Here is a 16,651-nt window from a genome sequence, read left to right as displayed (position 1 = left end):
ATAAGCTTGGAAAATTTAAAGTTGGTCCCAAGAGTCACTGTAGGTTGGAAAAAAATCCAGTCATGAGAAACTTATATCTTTAGTTACACACATGATCAAAAATAAAACACTGAAAAAACTAACACCTGCACTATTGCATGTGGGTCAGTTTTCCCAAGGCAAGGCCCAGCTTAAAAGCCACTTGCTGATGGCCTGACCCCATCAGGAGCAGCCTTTTTGACAAGCAAAGAAGGAAGTGAATTCGATGATGGTATTCTTCACATACCTGCCCTCTTTCAACAAATATGTCTGCATGCCTACCATGTGCTGTGATAATACATGCTCTGAGCTACTGAAGATTATAACCTATCAACAGGCATCTTATGTACAGAAATCTAAAAATAAAGGCTAAACATACTAGACTTTTAATCTACAGAAGTCAGCCTGTCACAATGAAAATAAAACTACAAAAGAATGTTAAGCCTAGCTCAGTAACTAACTGGTTGGGAAGGTAAGCACAAATCATCTTATCTGTTGGGAATCCATTTCCTCAGGGGTAAAACTGAGAATTACAAAGGCAAGGCATCGGTGATCCCATACAGACTGCCGATCTAGGATTAGGCTTCCAAACCCCAGTGTGGCCTAGAACACAACCTGAGTGATGCTTTTGCAGGCAGGAAGAAAATCCTAACAGAATATAGTTCTGTTAAATTAGGCACCGCTAGAATCATAAAACATGAGCCAGAAATAAGATCACAAATGTCCCAGTTCTCATGAAGTCTATTCTTGGAAATGAAAAAATTAACTACAAAATAATGTACAAGTTTCCAAATCTATTTAATTATTCAGAGTTTTCTGAGGGAGCATGATACAGAGGAGAGTACCAGGCTAATAATCAGTCAACCCAAATTTTATTTCCAGCTCTACAAAACGCTGCGTGAAATTGGGCAGCACAACCTGACATCATTACCGAAGTGCAGGGGCTAGAATGACAATCTTTCCAGTCTCTCTAAGCTTTAAAATTCTATGACTCATCAATAATTCAGCCACTCAGTTTGCTTTTCAACTGCTATGTATCTGGGTTTTTGTTGTTTTCGAGATCAGCTCCCTGCTCCACAATAAGCCAGTGTTCAAAGGAGAGGGGCAACAGCAACCTCCATGATTCAGATACCTCAGCAACCCGGATACTCACCGAAAAGAAGCAAGGAGACCTCTGATGTCACTATCATGCATTAAAAATCTGTGCATTTGACTTCTAAGAGAAATTTGCAGACCATCACTCTAATTCAATTTATTAAACTGGTTAGAATTGTCTAATATTAGAAATCTGCTTTCTCAGCATAGAGAGGAAGCAAATCAAATTTGAGGGTGATATATGTAGAGACAGACAGGGACAACAGCAAGAGGAAGAGGATATTACAAGAGGAATTACAAAGGGAATATCATTTCTGCAGCAAAAAAGCAAACAGGCAGACAATGGCATTAAGTTTATAATCCAGGACATCTGAAATGGGAGAAGATAGCCCCACATATCTCAATAGCTCCTGTGGGTATTAAATGTCATACCACATTAAAATACTGTGAGTCATTGTCTTAGTCCATTTTCAGTTGCTATAAGAGAATATCCAAGACAGGGCAATTTATAAAGAAAAGACGTTTATGTAGCTCACAGTTCTGGAGGCTGTGAAGTCCAAGAGTATGGCATAGGCATCTGCAGAGGATCATCCCATGGCAGAAAGTGGAAGCAAGCACAGGAGACACAGAAAAGAAATAGGACCAGGCCAGGCATGGTAGCTCACGCCTGTAATTGCAGCACTTTGGGAGGCCAAGGCAGGTGGATCACTTGAGGTCAGGAGTTTGAAACCAGCCTGGGCAACATGGTGAAACCCCATCTCTACTAAAAATACAAAAATTAGCCAGGTGTGGTGGCGTACACCTGTAATCCCAGCTACTTGGGAGGCAGAGGCACGAGAATCCCTTGAACCTGGGAGGCGGAGGTTGCAGTGAGCTGAGATCACAACACTGCACTCCAGCCTGGACAATAGAGTGAGACTCTGTCTCAACAACAACAACAACAACAAAAAGAAAAGAAATAGGACCAAACTCTCTCCCTATTATAATTAACCCACTCCTGGGATAAAGGCCTTAATCCATTCATGAGTTGGTGCCCTCATGATATAATACCTCTTAAAGACCCACCACTTAATACTGTTACATTGACGATTAAGTTCCTAAAACATGAATTTGGGGAGGCACATTCAAACCACAGCAGTCCTGGTATAGCATAATTTATTCTCTTCTTAGTGACCTAGGCTCATACTGTTGACCAAGAAGGCAGAGAAGTATATTAGAAAGATTTCCATTAAAAAAGCAAGCAAACAAAAAACCTTTGGCACTTTATAAAAGGGTAGGCTTAGTTTTTGAAAGTCACTTCCATGAAACAATTCATTTCTCAATAAATAGCTACATTTCATAATTTTTGCATTTAATTGTTATATCTTAGTTCATTTTAAAGAAAAGAAAGTGACAAAGAGATATGCTCCAGTTGCCAGCTGACTGAGCCGAGAGAACCATAAAGGCTTGCTGCTTATCCCTTGGGTGTGGGCGCTAACCCCTTCCCCCATTCCCTCTGCTACAACCACACTGGCCTTCTTCCAGATCCTGGAGTATGCCAAGCTCTTTCTAGACCCAGGCCTTATGAACATGTTGTTCTCTCTGCCTGAGATACTCTTCCTGGCAAAATTCTATTCAAGTATCAGTTTAAATAATTTCTCAGTGAATCTTTCCTAATGCCCCAGACTAAAAAAGACCTGTCAATTATTCCAGTCGTTACTATTTTTCTTCTTGGTAATTACTACATTTATAATTATATATCATTTAGTGCCATTTTCTCTATTGGTCCATAAAGTTCCATCAAGGCAGAGGTCTGGTGTTCTACACCAGTTCCCAGGACCTGATAAGTGCCTCATGTGTATAGGTGCTTGACAAACAACTGCTGAATTAAAGAAAAACAATAATATTTAACCTTTACTAAGCACTTATTATATTAGTATTATATATTAAGGTACTCACTGTTAATTTATAAAGAAAGCAGCAGGCTCAGAGGCGTTAAGTAATTTGCTCAAAGTCAAAAAGTTGGTAAGTGGCAGAGCAAGGTTTCAATCTCATGTCTGTCTGACTCCAGACTACACATTTCATGACTACTCTTTCTTCAGCATTGTGGGAGGCAAAAGTGATGAAGGACTCATAGTACAAGCTGGGCCCTACCTTTAAGGAGTTTATCATTTAGGGAGTAAAACTTCTATAAATGAAACTGAACACAAGACAGAAGTGTTGTATTACATGGCACAGTCCAAAATTATAGAAGAGAACAGGAAAAACTAACAAGGGCTAGAAGGGCATTCAGACAGGAAGAAACCCATGAAAACAAAGATGGAGAAGCAACAGACCATATGGGGAGCTGAAGGGACTGGTTAGAAGGTCCCTTTAACTGGAACAGAGGGTTAATATAGGCCAGGAAGTGGTGAAATAGTAGGTTAAATAAATATGCACATAGGCCAGGTGTGGTGGCTCACACCTATACTCCTAGCACTTTGGGAGGCCCAGGCAGAAGGATCACTTGAGCCCGGGAATCCCAGACCAGCCTAGGCAGCATAGTAAGACCTCATCTCTATTTTTAAATAATTGTTAAAAGTTTAAAAAAGCAATATGCACATAATAAAAAATAATTCCATCAACATTCTGGTCCGCTATTCTTTCAAGCAAAGTTCCTAAGAAGTACCTATCACATTTCACTAATATTTCTTGAAACTTCACAGAGATCAGTAGAGTGCAAAGCTAACAGCAGCTGCTCAGTTAAAGAAAGGGGTGAAATATGCAAGGTGCTATTTCAGAGCTATCAACTTAAACCAGAGTCATTAACTCTTAACAAATTAAAGCTTAATGAAGGGGAAGAAAAATTGTTATTAAATTATAGTCTTTAAAAAATAATTTGGTCAGGTGCAGTGGCTCATGCCTGTAATCCCAGCACTTTGGGAGGCTGAGGCAGGCAGATCACCTGAGGTCAGGAGTTCAAGACCAGCCTGGCCAACATGGTGAAACCCCATCTCTACTAAAAATACAAAAATTAGCCAGGTGTGGTGGTGCACATCTGCAGTCCCAGCTACTTTGGAGGCTGAGGCAGGAGGATCACTTGAACCCAGGAGGCAGAGGTTGCAGTGAGCTGAAATCATGCCACTGTACTCCATCCAGCCAGGACAACAGTGAGACTCAGTCTCAAAAAATAAATAAATAAAAATAAATAACTTTAAGTTATTTCAACCTATTTACTAGTCAGGCACAGGGATATGTGCCTGTAGTCCTAGCTACTGCAGAGGCTGAGGCAGGAGGATCACTTGAGCCCAGGAATTCAAGGTTACAACAAACCATGATTACACCCCTGCACTCCAGTCTGCGTGACACAGTAAAGACCATGTCTCTTAAATTTTTAAATTTTGTTTAAAATTTAAAATTTTGTTTTAAAACAAAACAAAAACTATTTAACCACATATGCTTGAAGCTATTATAACCAGATGACCAGGTATCTGATTACTGTTTTCTGATTATTAATCTGATTATTTTCTTCTCTATCTCCCATAGCTTCAAGAAAGGCATTTTGGGCTGGGCGCGGTGGCTCACGCCTGCAATCCCAACACTTTGGGGCCGAGGTGGGTGGATCACGAGGTCAGGAGTTTAAGACCAGCCTGGCCAAGATGGTGAAACCCCATCTCTACTAAAAATACAAAAATTAGCCGGGTGTGGTGGCGGGCACCTGTAATCCCAGCTACTTGGGGGGCTGAGGCAGAGAACTGCTTGAGCCCCGGAGGCGGAGGTTGCAGTGAGCCGAGATAGTGCCACTGCACTCCAGCCTGGGCAACAGAGCGAGACCCTGTCTCAAAAAAAAAAGAAAAAGAAAGAAAGGCATTTTGAATAGATGATCTCTGCCTAAACCTATCTCCCACCCTCCTCTTTTTTCATCCTGAGTCCAGTGATACAAGTAGTACATTTTTTTTTCCTTTTAGATATGGGACCTCACTATGTTGCCCAGGCTGGCGTACAGTGGTTATTCACAGATGCAATCATAGTGTCCTATAGCTTTCAACTCCTGGGCTCAAGCTATCCTCCTGCCTCAGCCTTCCAAATAGCTGGAACTCTAGATGTGCACCACTACCTACCCCTAATAAATTTTTTTGTATTTTTGGAAGACAGTATCTCGCTCTGTTGCCCAGGCTGGAATGCAGTGGCGCAATCATAGCTCACGACAGCCTCAAAACTCCTGGGCTCAAGTGATCCCCTCACCTCAGACTCTTGTGTGGCTAGGGCTACCGGCATATGCTACCATACCAGGCTAATTTAAAAAAATTTTTTATACAGATGGGGTCTCACTATATTGCCCAGGCTGGTTTCAAACTCATGGGCTCAAGTGATTCTCTTGCCTCGGACTCCAAAAATCTTGGGATTATAGGTGTGAGTCACCCTGCTTAGCCAGGGCTAATATGTCTTAATCCAGATGCAGTTCTTGTGAGTACCTATAATAATTCTCTAGAAATATTAGAGATATGAAAAAAATTAAGCACATGTACAAATATTTAAGCATCTAACTGGTAATGTGTCAGAAGCTTTGTAGTGAAAATCATTACAAGAAATCCTCAACAAAAGAATATACACTAAATCCTGTACTATCTTCACAATGACCCTAAGAGGTAGTATTAGTACTCCCATTTCATAGATGAAAAATCTAAGGTTCAGAGAGGTTAATTTGTCCATGGTCACCACTGAAGTTTGAATCCAGATCTAATACCTGAGATCCTGTTCTCCCAAACTACTGCCTCAAACCATCATCAATTATATTAACAAAAGTTTGACATAATCACAAAGGCTTAAAAAAAGAAGAAAACCACTACATACACGTCTTACATTTCTGCCAATCTTGACTCACTTTAATTCTTGCCACCCCAACCCAAGCCTGTCATCCAACTCTGCCAAGTGATAAACCAAACGCATTTATGCCTCATCCGTCTGCTTTAATACACATGCTCCTCAGGGTTTGGCTCAAGGGCTTTATCTATCAGGATCACCTGGCTGACAAGCAGGCCCTGTGGGGGCTGTGACACATCAGCAGGTTTATTAAGGAATTATACAAATCATACTCATACGGTACTTCAAGGTTTCAAAATATTTTCACATATATCTTCCCTTCAAAACTTCATGATAATCCTCCATTTTATGTGACGGGAAACTGAGGCCTAGAAAGGCTAGTTGAGCTCTGTTGAGGGTACTATGACCTTGAGAAAAAGAGTAGAATTCACAACTATATTACTTATAACTGGGATCTCATAACTTTGCCTTATCCCTAAAGCAAGTGCATTGATTTCAACACTCCTATGAAACACTTTCAAATGCAGCACCATGTTGGGACATCTGTGTTCTACTCCCAGCTCTTGGCCAGTAAGCAAGTCAGCCAGCCGCATCAGCAAAAGGGCTCTGACCAGCTAATCGGCCCAATAATCCATGATTCAAACCATTAAGCACATTATCAGCAAGAGTTCAACCTTATCCTTGTTCACAAATGTTCAGAAAAATCTGTTCATAGGCATCACTGTCTTACAGCTCCTGGCTTCCTCATGCCTTGGCTCACATTCTTCTTCAACCAGGTCCAGAAGTTTAGGAGTGCTTTTTGGAAACGTTAGCACTTCAAGTATAAAGGATGGTCTGCCTCACCTTCTGTTCTGCTTTCCTCTGGAACCTTCACATCCAAGACCAAAGCAATGGCCGGCCTCTGAAAGGGGAACTCTTCTTGGCTCCCCATTTCTACCTCTGGTTCCTCCAGCTCTAGCCTCATGTCTAGCACTATCTGTTAAAACTCTTTCACAAGTAAGTCCTTTTGCCAAACTCACTACCCATGCCCCTCCTCTCTTTCCATCCCCCACAAAAGAGCTATTTTTTTTTAACTTCCCTATATGTTTTCCTGGAAACCTTAGTCATACTCCCCATCAACTACCTCACCCTAAAATAAAGTTTCTGTTGACCATCCCTTGAATATATCTTGGATTTTCCTACTTTCTTCGTGCCGTTACAGATCTCTCTAAAAATCACCTCCACTTTGATTCTCTCTTCAGCCAGAGGGCTTTCCCAGAACACTGCACTGCAGTGGTCAAGCCTTCTTCCAAACTCCCAGTGAAACATCTCTGAACACCTAAATCCTTAAGATAGCCCCAGTGCTTTGCTTTGTTTATGCACAGGTCTGGACTCCACTCAGTACATGGCAGGCAGCTCAGTAAGTGTCTAAATGAATGACATCTATATAGTACTTTACCTTTAACAAAACACGTTGATAAAACTTCTCATTTGACCCTCCAAACAATCCTAAGAGCTGCTGCTCTAGTTTAAAAAACAACTGTAAAGACCACTGAAGTTAAGTGATTTTCCATAGTCACACAGCTATGAAGCAGCAGAGCCAGGACCCAAATCTGGGTATTGAGACATCTCTTTGAGATTTTGTATACAACATATTTATGTTTTGAATCCTTTGTGACAAATAGCAAATACTAGATAAAAATGATTTGAACTAACTTGTCTGGGAATTATTGAAGTTAATACAAATTTTCCTTCCCAGTTCAATTTCTCCTGGTCTTTCAGAGCAATTGTACTGTGGAACCAGACTTGCAAACTGGCTTCAGTACAATATTAGAAAGTGTGTGTGTGTTTATGTGTGTGTATGTGTGTGTGTGTGTGTGTGCGCGCGTTTTAGGACATACAGGAAGACTAAAATGCTTATCCAAAGCAAACATAAGACGGATAGTATTCATAAGCCAGAGAAGGAACATACATACGTTTTCTTCTGATAAAAATAAATCAACCCAATTAATCACATATAAGTTTCTACATGTGAATATATTTATGGTAAGCTGACCATCTATTTTCAAACACACAGGCAGCCAGGATGAAGAAAAAAAGCCCCAGTTTTGGCAGAGTACTATAGGAAAGGGAAAAAGAAAAATGAATTTACTGCTATCTGTTGGGTTTGCTTTTGGACTATTCAAGCTAGTAGCTTTTATTAGCATTAGATTTTTCAGCCAACAAGGAACAAACGGTAAAATATTACCCCCAAAATAAAAGAGAAAAATGTCATTCATAACTACATGAAAAAAAGTACTCCTGCTATCTTTAAGAACACGCATATTTCACTGAAGCAAGTTCTGGAGGTGGTAGTAAAACACCCCTAAATGTGAAATCCATGCTATGTTCAAGTTTGACTGGGAAGTCAAACAGCCACAGTTTGCTTCTAAATTTGGAATCAGCCAGGAAAACATTTGTGATCACAACCTCTGGCCTCTCCCACATGAATCATAGAATTTTTGAAAGAAATTTTAAAGCTAGTCCAAAACTTCTTGTGCTGTAGATGAGGAATCGAGGGCCAGAGACTAAAACACAAAACAGAAAATAAGTTACATTCACAGAAAACTTCCTCGGCAAAACACGACAGGTTCTGAGTGGAAGGATTTTGTTTTTACTGTGGTTTCCTGAGATTGAGATTGGGGATAGAGAAGGAAAAACAGCCTCCATCTTTCACCTAAAAATTTTCATAGGTATGAGGAATCTGTCATGAACATTCATTCAACCAAACTATCTCAAAACAACATATTACTCACCCAACTTTGACTGCAGTCACCATTGAAACAAGAACAAAAAAGCTGCCTAGAACTGACTGAAATTGATCAGCTTGTTCTTCAAGCCCCATTAATCCTCAAATCCACCTGCATACAAATCACTGAGACCACATAGTGGGAAGAACAAGTTTTCACCAAGTTTTTAAAAATAGAAGTAAAAGATGCAATAAAAACACTGATGACAAAAGGAGAGAAAGGGAACTGAAACTTGTAGAAATCTACAAATGCAGTATCTAGTTCATAATACTGTCAGAGCCATTGCCACAGTTTTGTTGTTTCTAGAAAAGCTGTATTTTAAATTACATGTCAAATGTGATGGCTTTGTCTGCCTTAATATTAGCTCCTAATTATATAAAATATCTGAGCCTCATTTCTGCAGCCTCAAAACATAGTTCACTTTCTGTAAAAAAAAATTGAGGGGTAGGATTAGGTAGGAAGGAGGGAGAAGAACAAACGTTACTCCCCCGTTCTGACCATTACAACTTGGTGCTAAGCACTGCCCAGCATGTGATGGTCACACAAGGGTAACAGGCCAACTGGGACAAAGTTGGGGAACGCAGACTCTGCAGTCACCCACTGAGAACCCAATGCCTGTTGACAAGAGTTGACTGGAAACTGGCAGAGTGCAGAAGAAACTGCTAATAGTATCTGTGACCCTGACATGAAAGATCTGATCAAAACAGCAGGATAGAAAGCCTATTATTGTTGTTAATAATCACAAAAAGAAAATAGCCATTAGAAATTGAACAGAACATAAGCCTTCTTCCAATTATTTCCACAAGCAGACATGAGACTCAGATTTCTAATTAAAAATCACTGTGCACAGAGCCAAATATTTGAGTCAGCAGAGAACTTACCTAATTGTTAACACTGCATTCCCTTGGAGCCATCTGTCATACCTGGCTAGCTTTCTACTCTCATCCCAACCAAACTTCAGATGAAGACTAACCTTTCCCCAGATAAATTACACTTCATCAAATCTGCTGATACTTCTTACTGAAATATCCAATGCATAAGTCATTTTAACATCCCTCTAGGGGCTAAAGGTCTGACTATACATTGCATGAGAGAGGACTCTTCGTGAGGGTTTCGCTCACTCTGCTCAACCAGGACCAAGAAGGAGATCCTACAGAGTTCCTACTCCTTGATCCAAAGCTGAATGGAAGAAACAGAACTCAAGAGAATATTAAATAAGCTAGACGGCTGGGGGTGCTAGGGAAGGTAGGATGTAGAGAGGCCAAGTATTGGAAGAAATGAGGCAGATAGGAAGTTCCGGGGCATTAAAGGACTGACCTTCAGACTTCCGGGTGTTACAAAGGTCTGGCGATCCACAACAACAGGCCGAGGGCTTCAGCGGCAGCTCCCTGAAGCCTCTGACAGGCACACTCAGTCCTGTCAGCTTGGACTCAACCCTGCCAGCGCCAGCAAACAAACACACGCATTCTTCCCAGAGCTGACACCCCATACAACACGGCCTCTCTACAGGGCCTGTTTATTTAAGGAACCAGATGCTTTAAAGTTGGAGTAGAAGTTGGGAAGTTATGTTTAAAGAAGTAGTTAGTGACAGGAGCAGAGGGAGGACAGAAAATAAGCAACAGTTCCTGGCTTTATTCATCATAAGTTTAAAAAGTTTTAAGGAAATTGTCAAATGGTCTGTACACAGGAATGAGAAGTAAGGAAATTATGTCAGCCACCACCACAACTCTGGCCAAGGCATTTCATCTGTTCCTTTAAGACAGTTTCATGCCTACCCTCAAAGGGGTGCTTACAGCAGAAATGTTTTGAAGCAATCCAACTTAGCAACCAACAATAAAGTCTTCTAGGCTTGCTCAATTTCACGCATGTACAAAGGTTATACATGTCATGAATACTCCAAGCAGCTGAAGGAAAGAATCAGTTAAAAATGTGGCATGAAAACAGTTTTGAGTTCCAGGCAAAAGGAAGATTATTGAGTCTAAGAAGAGAGCATTTATAAATGATAGCTAATTGCTGAGTGCTAATTATGTGCCAGACATTCTTCTAATGAGTTATTACATATGTATAGATTATACAACACAATGTGATATGTTGTAATACATACTATAACTCATTACAAATACAATATTACATATGCATATATTAATATTATGTAATACAAATATATATTTATACAATAATATACATATACGTATATATTACGTATATATAATTTAACACACACTCATTTAATTCTCACAACCACCCTACAAATTAAGTGCTCTTATCTTCACTTTACAGATTAGGAACTGAGACACAGAAAACTTAAGTAACTCACCCAGGATCACACAGTGACATGGCCAGGGTTCAAATGCAGACAGTCCAGATAAGGCAGTGCTATACCACCTTACTATGGTAAGTCAAACCCTTAGAACAAAATTAGGGAGCATAATTTTTGGAAAGTTATAACTATTTATCTTTCTCCTTCGTTTTCTTGTCATCCCTTTTGTTTGTTTTTTTAGTAATAGCCAGTATTTTTTATTTCCACTTTCCCATGAGTCTATTATAGCTAACTTGTAATACTGTAACTAGAAAGGAAAATGTTTTCCTCTCCTGCCTCAACTCCTAAAATAAAGCACTTAATCATTAGGACTTCTATGTGAAAAAATATATGCTGTGTGTAATAAACCCAATGCACTTTAAATATATTTTAAATTAATAGATTGAAAAGAAATGATATGAGAAAAAAAACCTTAGAGAGAAAAAGGGAGGCTTGGGCAAAGAGAAAAACCTGCTGGATTTCATGGACAGAGAAGCCTGAGTGGTCATCAGGACACCGGTCTCCTTAAACCATAATATAAACGCACTATCATGCTTTAGCTTTACCGTGCTTTCTTGAGAAGACAGGTTAAATGCTAATATATCCTCATAAGCCACAGACACAGGTCTAGTAGTTTGCTATAACCTTCTGAGGCTTTTCATTCTCCAGTCTGAATGATCTTTTCTTTGTATCTTGGCACCCCAGCATCTAGCACAGATCTAGGCATTTGGAGGGCATTCACATACATTGATGATGTGAATTAATGTGGCTTGAAATGAAACAGGACCAAGTTAAAAGAAATAAGAGAACCATGAACTTTTGCTTTTTCTTGGGACTCAAATCCTGTCATGTTATGTAGGAAAAATGATTCTACATGTACCTTCCTTCCCCAGTTGTACAAAGTACAATATCTCTGATAAAAAGTTGTTCTGTCATGCTGATGCTTTTATTTCACACAGTTTTATAAACGGTCCAAAAATACTAGATCTCTTCAATACAGTTCAGGATTTTTTATGACTTCTAAAACCAAATAAATAAACAGAAGAACAGGCTACTACATAACAATTCTTGGTTAAGAAGTACTACTTAACCATTTTTAAGGTAAAGGATATTAAACAAAGGCTCCACTTTTTTTTTTTTTAACCAGATACAGAAAGGATGAGATCTCTGAAGAAGAGACCACGGATGACTAACAAACGCAAAAACTTTTTTTTTTTTTTTTTTTTTTTGAGATAGAGTCTCACTCTGTCACCCAGGCTGGAGTACAACGGTGCGATCTCGGCTCGCTGCAACCTCTGCCTCCTGGGTTCAAGTGATTGTCATGCCTCGGCCTCCAGAATAACTGGAATTACAGGCGCATGCCACCGTGTCTGGCTAACTTTTGTATTTTTAGTAGAGACAGGGTTTCACCATGTTGGCCAGGCTAGTCTCGAACTTCTGACCTCAAGTGATCCACCTGCCTTGGCCTCCCACATTGATAAGATTACAGGCGTGAGCCACCGTGCCCAGCCAAAATAGCTATTTTAAATAAGGTCACTGAAAAAAAGACTGGGAGAGAAAAACTAAAAAAAAATTATTGCAAACACCTAAATGAAAGAAATAGAAGAAAATTTCTTTACATGTGGACTTCAAAGAATGAGTGGTTTTAGGTCTACTCTTCCACAGATTTGGCCTTAGAACCCCTGAGCCAGTTTTTTCAACCTCTTTCTTTGGAATCAATATATTACAAATGACACATCAATTCAAACTAACCAGGAAGACTCTGACTCAAGGAATAAATCCAGGCAGGGCATAGTGGCTCACGCCTCTAATCTCAGCACTGTGGCAGGCTAAGGTGGGCGGAGCACTTGAGACCAGGAGTTCAAGACCAGCCTGGGGAACATGGCAAAACCCTGTTTCTTAAAAAAAGAAAGAAAGAAAGAAAAGAACAATTAGCTGGGTGCATGTACCAGTAGTCCCGGCTACTTGGGAGGCTGAGGTGAGAGGATCACTTGAGCCCAGGAGGTCAGGGCTGCAGTGAGCTGTGATCACACCACTGCATTCCAGCCTGGGCAACAGAGTGAGACCCTATCTCAAAAAAAAAAAATAGTAATTATACAAAAATTAGCTAGGCATAGTGGTGCACACCTGTAGTCCCAGCTACTCAGGAGGCTGAGGTAAGACTCTATCTCACAAAAAAAGAGAAAAAGAAAAACAGGAGTAAATCTAAATCCAGGAGTAGCAGCAGACCTAAAGTTAGGTCAACCAGCGAGAGAAGAATTTGAAATATGGAGTAAGAATGCTGTGTCCAGCTAGCTCAAGGAAGGAAGTGGTCCAGTATAAATTAAGCATTAGTGTTGTAAAGCCTTTCTCAATCCCCCACTGTGAGAAGGAAGTCTATTCGATTTTTTTTTCTCATCAAGTAGGAAGACTTCCCAGTACTCATTCTACCCAACCTGTCCCACCCTCCAGCACTAGCTTGGCTACCTTTACACAGCTGCTGCTCGGGATGCACTAAGCACAATTATTCCTGAATATTTGTGTCTTGTGTCCTCAGATCAGAGAATTCTATTACAGGTAACAAGTATGGTCCAGATAACCAGGCAGTCCAAAGGGAGACTGAGGCTTGGCTGACGCTGAAAAACGGTTACAGAAGGACAAGTGCTGGCACAGAGCCTTGGCCACCCATCTCTGCCCCCAAGTGCAATTCATTTTCTTTGAAAGAGGAAAACAGGCAAGGGAGAAAAGATATAGAATTGAAAATACATTATGCAAATGTGGCTAGCAAGGATTAAATTGTTAATTTTAGAGAAATAGGAGAAAGATGCCCAAGTTGTGCTGAAGCAAGGAACCAGGACTTTCTTAATAATTAGTTTTGTCAGTCCAGTAGTGTGCAAAGGTTGAGCTGCTTGTCCCCAGGGACAGAAATCCCATAATTTTGAAAGTCTTTTGACCAAGAGTTGGCTCAAAGCAGAATATGTGCAATGCGTTTCTTAACTATTGAAAATCTTGTCACCACGGGATATAGACATGCTAGTCAGACTTCCGTACCATGACAGAAGGTCAAATCTGAAGCAGTAAAAGAGATCACATAGATATTGCCATCTCATTTCCAAGCTAGTCCCCTTAACTATTAAAACACGGTGACCAGATCGCTGCTTCGGGCCTCCTGAACTCCCGCCTCTCCCACCCGGAAAGTACTGACCCAGAGAGGACACACCTTTGCTTCTGCGCAGCCCAACTTCTGCAAGCGCTCAAGAGTTAATTACTCCTTCACCTTCCTGGGGCCTAACAGCGTTACTGGGTCCTGATTATTTATACAGACGAAAAACGATATTCAAGAGATTTTGACAACTTAAAAAAAAAAAAAGAATGCGGTGGAAGTCTAAGATTGCCTCCCCTGTGACAAAACACAGCCCCGCCGGCCGCCCGGGCCCGACTCCGCCCGCCCGCCCGCCGCAGTTTCGGGGCTGCGACCCGGGGGACGCGGGCGCGGCGGGGCTGGGGTCTCCTCCGGGAGTCGCGGGGCGCACGGGCCGGGAGGGGCGCACGGGCCGGGAGGGCACGCGGGCGGCACCTCGCACCCGAGCGGCTCCCGGGCCCGGCGCCCGCTCACCTGGTGCGTGTTGTTGGCCAGCTTGGCGACGAAGTCCCGGACCCGGCCGCACTCCTCGTCCTCGCCCGGCGCGCTGCGACGCCAACGGCCGCCGCGGGGAAACGCGCCCCCGGCTGCGGCCGCCCGCAGCCCCCAGCTCACCCCGATGGGGCCAGACCAGCGGCGCAGCGGGCGGCGGCGGCGGCGCGTCCAGCCGGTCCTGGCTGAGGGTCGCCGGCGGCAGCAGCTGCAGGAGGAGGAGGAGGAGGCCGAGGCCATGGGGCCAGCGCGAGAGGCCGTCCGCAGCTCCCCAGGGCCGCTCCATCGCCGCCGAATGCCGCCGACGCCGACACCTGCCGCCCGGCGCGCCCGCCCACCCCCGCCGGCGCGCGCCACACCCCCGAGCCGAGCGTGGCGCTCCTTGGATACGCGCGGCCGGGCCTCTCCGCCCCATAGGCTGGCCGCCTGTCCCTCTTCCCCGGCCCACTCCTCATTGGCTCGCGTCGCCTCCGGCTTCGGGGGTCCTGGATTCGGATGCTAAGATGCGGGACTGATTGGCTGGAACCGGGCAGAGACTGCTGAGGTCAACCCCGCCTCGCCCGGCGTCTCCCGGGCCCGGCTTGTGGAGTTCACGTAGGAGCTTCTCATACCTTCCCGCCGAGCCCGGGGCTCCTGGCGTCGCGACCCCTTGCCGCACCTCTAGCGCCCTCAAGTTGGGGCTGGGTTGCGTCCCTCCTGTTCCCCAGAGACACTCCTAAAATTCCTTCGGTGAGGCAGAGCCTGGAAAACCTACCCAGGAAATCCCTGAGCTCGCTCAGCTGGAAAAGGGGGCTCCATCATGAACCGGGGCTTCGGGTTTTTATAAACCCCGCTCACTGGAGCGCCCATTGTCTGCTAAGCAGCTGCCTTGCTGCAAGAAGGTGAATGCGAACTGATGTGGGCCACATCCTACGGAGACAGACATCAGGACATCCGTGACTCCTGCAAGCCTGAAGAATAGTCTTTCCATACGTTTGGCCTCTCTCACCTTCCTCTTCTGAGGGGAGGTAGGCCAAAGGCGGAATTACTTACAGGTTTTCCAGGACTTCGAATGTAGCTTAGGCATTAGGGGCAGGTAAAAGGGGGGCAAGAGAATGATCCAATGCCTACTGTACACATGATCATTTCCTAGATGCACATTTATTTTACCAAAGTGCCTTAACTCTGCAGTGAGAGCTTCGGACAAGTTTGGTTCCAGTAAGTGATGTCCTCTAAATTAGCACCCCGATCCACCTCTAATGAATAAAATAAAACCCCTACGCTGTTCCCTTTACCGCAGAAGCTGCACACACAACTCCTACAACACGTAGCACAGGTAAAACCAGTTCTGAATCCTTAAGCTTACTGACTCCATCCCTTCAGAAAGCTAGAAATTGTTCAGTAGAAAAGGTAGCAAATAGAAAGATACAAAATATGCAAGTCATTACACTCAAAGCAAGTAAAGATTACTTTTAATTATAAACTGGCCATAAACCCAAATGAGGATATAGTCATTGTAGAGCAAAATGATACAATGCACCCAACCCGATATTTACATTAAAATATTTCCAGTCACATTAACTTTCAAACAAAAAGACTTAACGAATTTACAAATTTTTCCAAGACGTGAGAAGTGAAAAATGTTTTTGAATGCCATCTGAGCAGGATAGTAAAATCACTAGAATAGTCTTTTTAAGTTCTCAGTTACTGGACTGAAAAGATAAAGCTGATGAAAATTGGTGAACAATTTGTTCCTTTCCATAACTACTATCAGATTAATTTTAAAAAGATTATTTTTAAATCTATGCCAACTATGGGAGTAGATCACAAGACAGTCAGTTCCAGTAGCATGTGATTAGGTGGGGGGAGGAAAGGGGGTTATAAAGGAATATTTCTTTGTTTGGGTGACACAAAGATGAATGGTCTGTTGTCTTACTGTCTGAAAAGAAAAAAACAACTCAACAGTGCCACCTCCTGGAGAAATTACCAAATACACTTTTAAACGCTATTAAATTTGTTCCAATTATCTGTACCTTCACTTTTTAGTATGTTGCTTTTAGTTATCACAGGCTTACAGTACTTATATATTTCCTTCTT

At 42.4% G+C, this 16,651-nt stretch overlaps 1 protein-coding gene and 1 pseudogene across 3 annotated transcripts in view; one reads left to right on the top strand and one right to left on the bottom strand.

Moving 5' to 3' along the window:
- Nucleotides 1-14,349, bottom strand: part of LOC457090 (sortilin 1 pseudogene) — a 64,050-nt pseudogene extending 49,701 nt beyond the window's left edge. The window contains exon 1 of the transcript NR_190214.1: nt 14,162-14,349. The product of NR_190214.1 is annotated as a sortilin 1 pseudogene (transcript). The remainder of the gene's footprint in view (nt 1-14,161) is intronic.
- The window catches only part of GSTM2 (glutathione S-transferase mu 2), a 295,697-nt gene that overhangs the window by 219,161 nt on the left and 59,885 nt on the right, over nt 1-16,651 (top strand). The gene's annotated exons all lie outside the window — the stretch shown is intronic.

This window comes from Pan troglodytes, chromosome 1 (genome assembly GCF_028858775.2).
Source record: "Pan troglodytes isolate AG18354 chromosome 1, NHGRI_mPanTro3-v2.0_pri, whole genome shotgun sequence".
In the NCBI taxonomy this organism is placed as follows: domain Eukaryota; kingdom Metazoa; phylum Chordata; class Mammalia; order Primates; family Hominidae; genus Pan; species Pan troglodytes.
The sequence above is the reverse complement of the archived record's forward strand: the minus strand, read 5'-3'. Positions and strand labels throughout refer to the sequence as shown.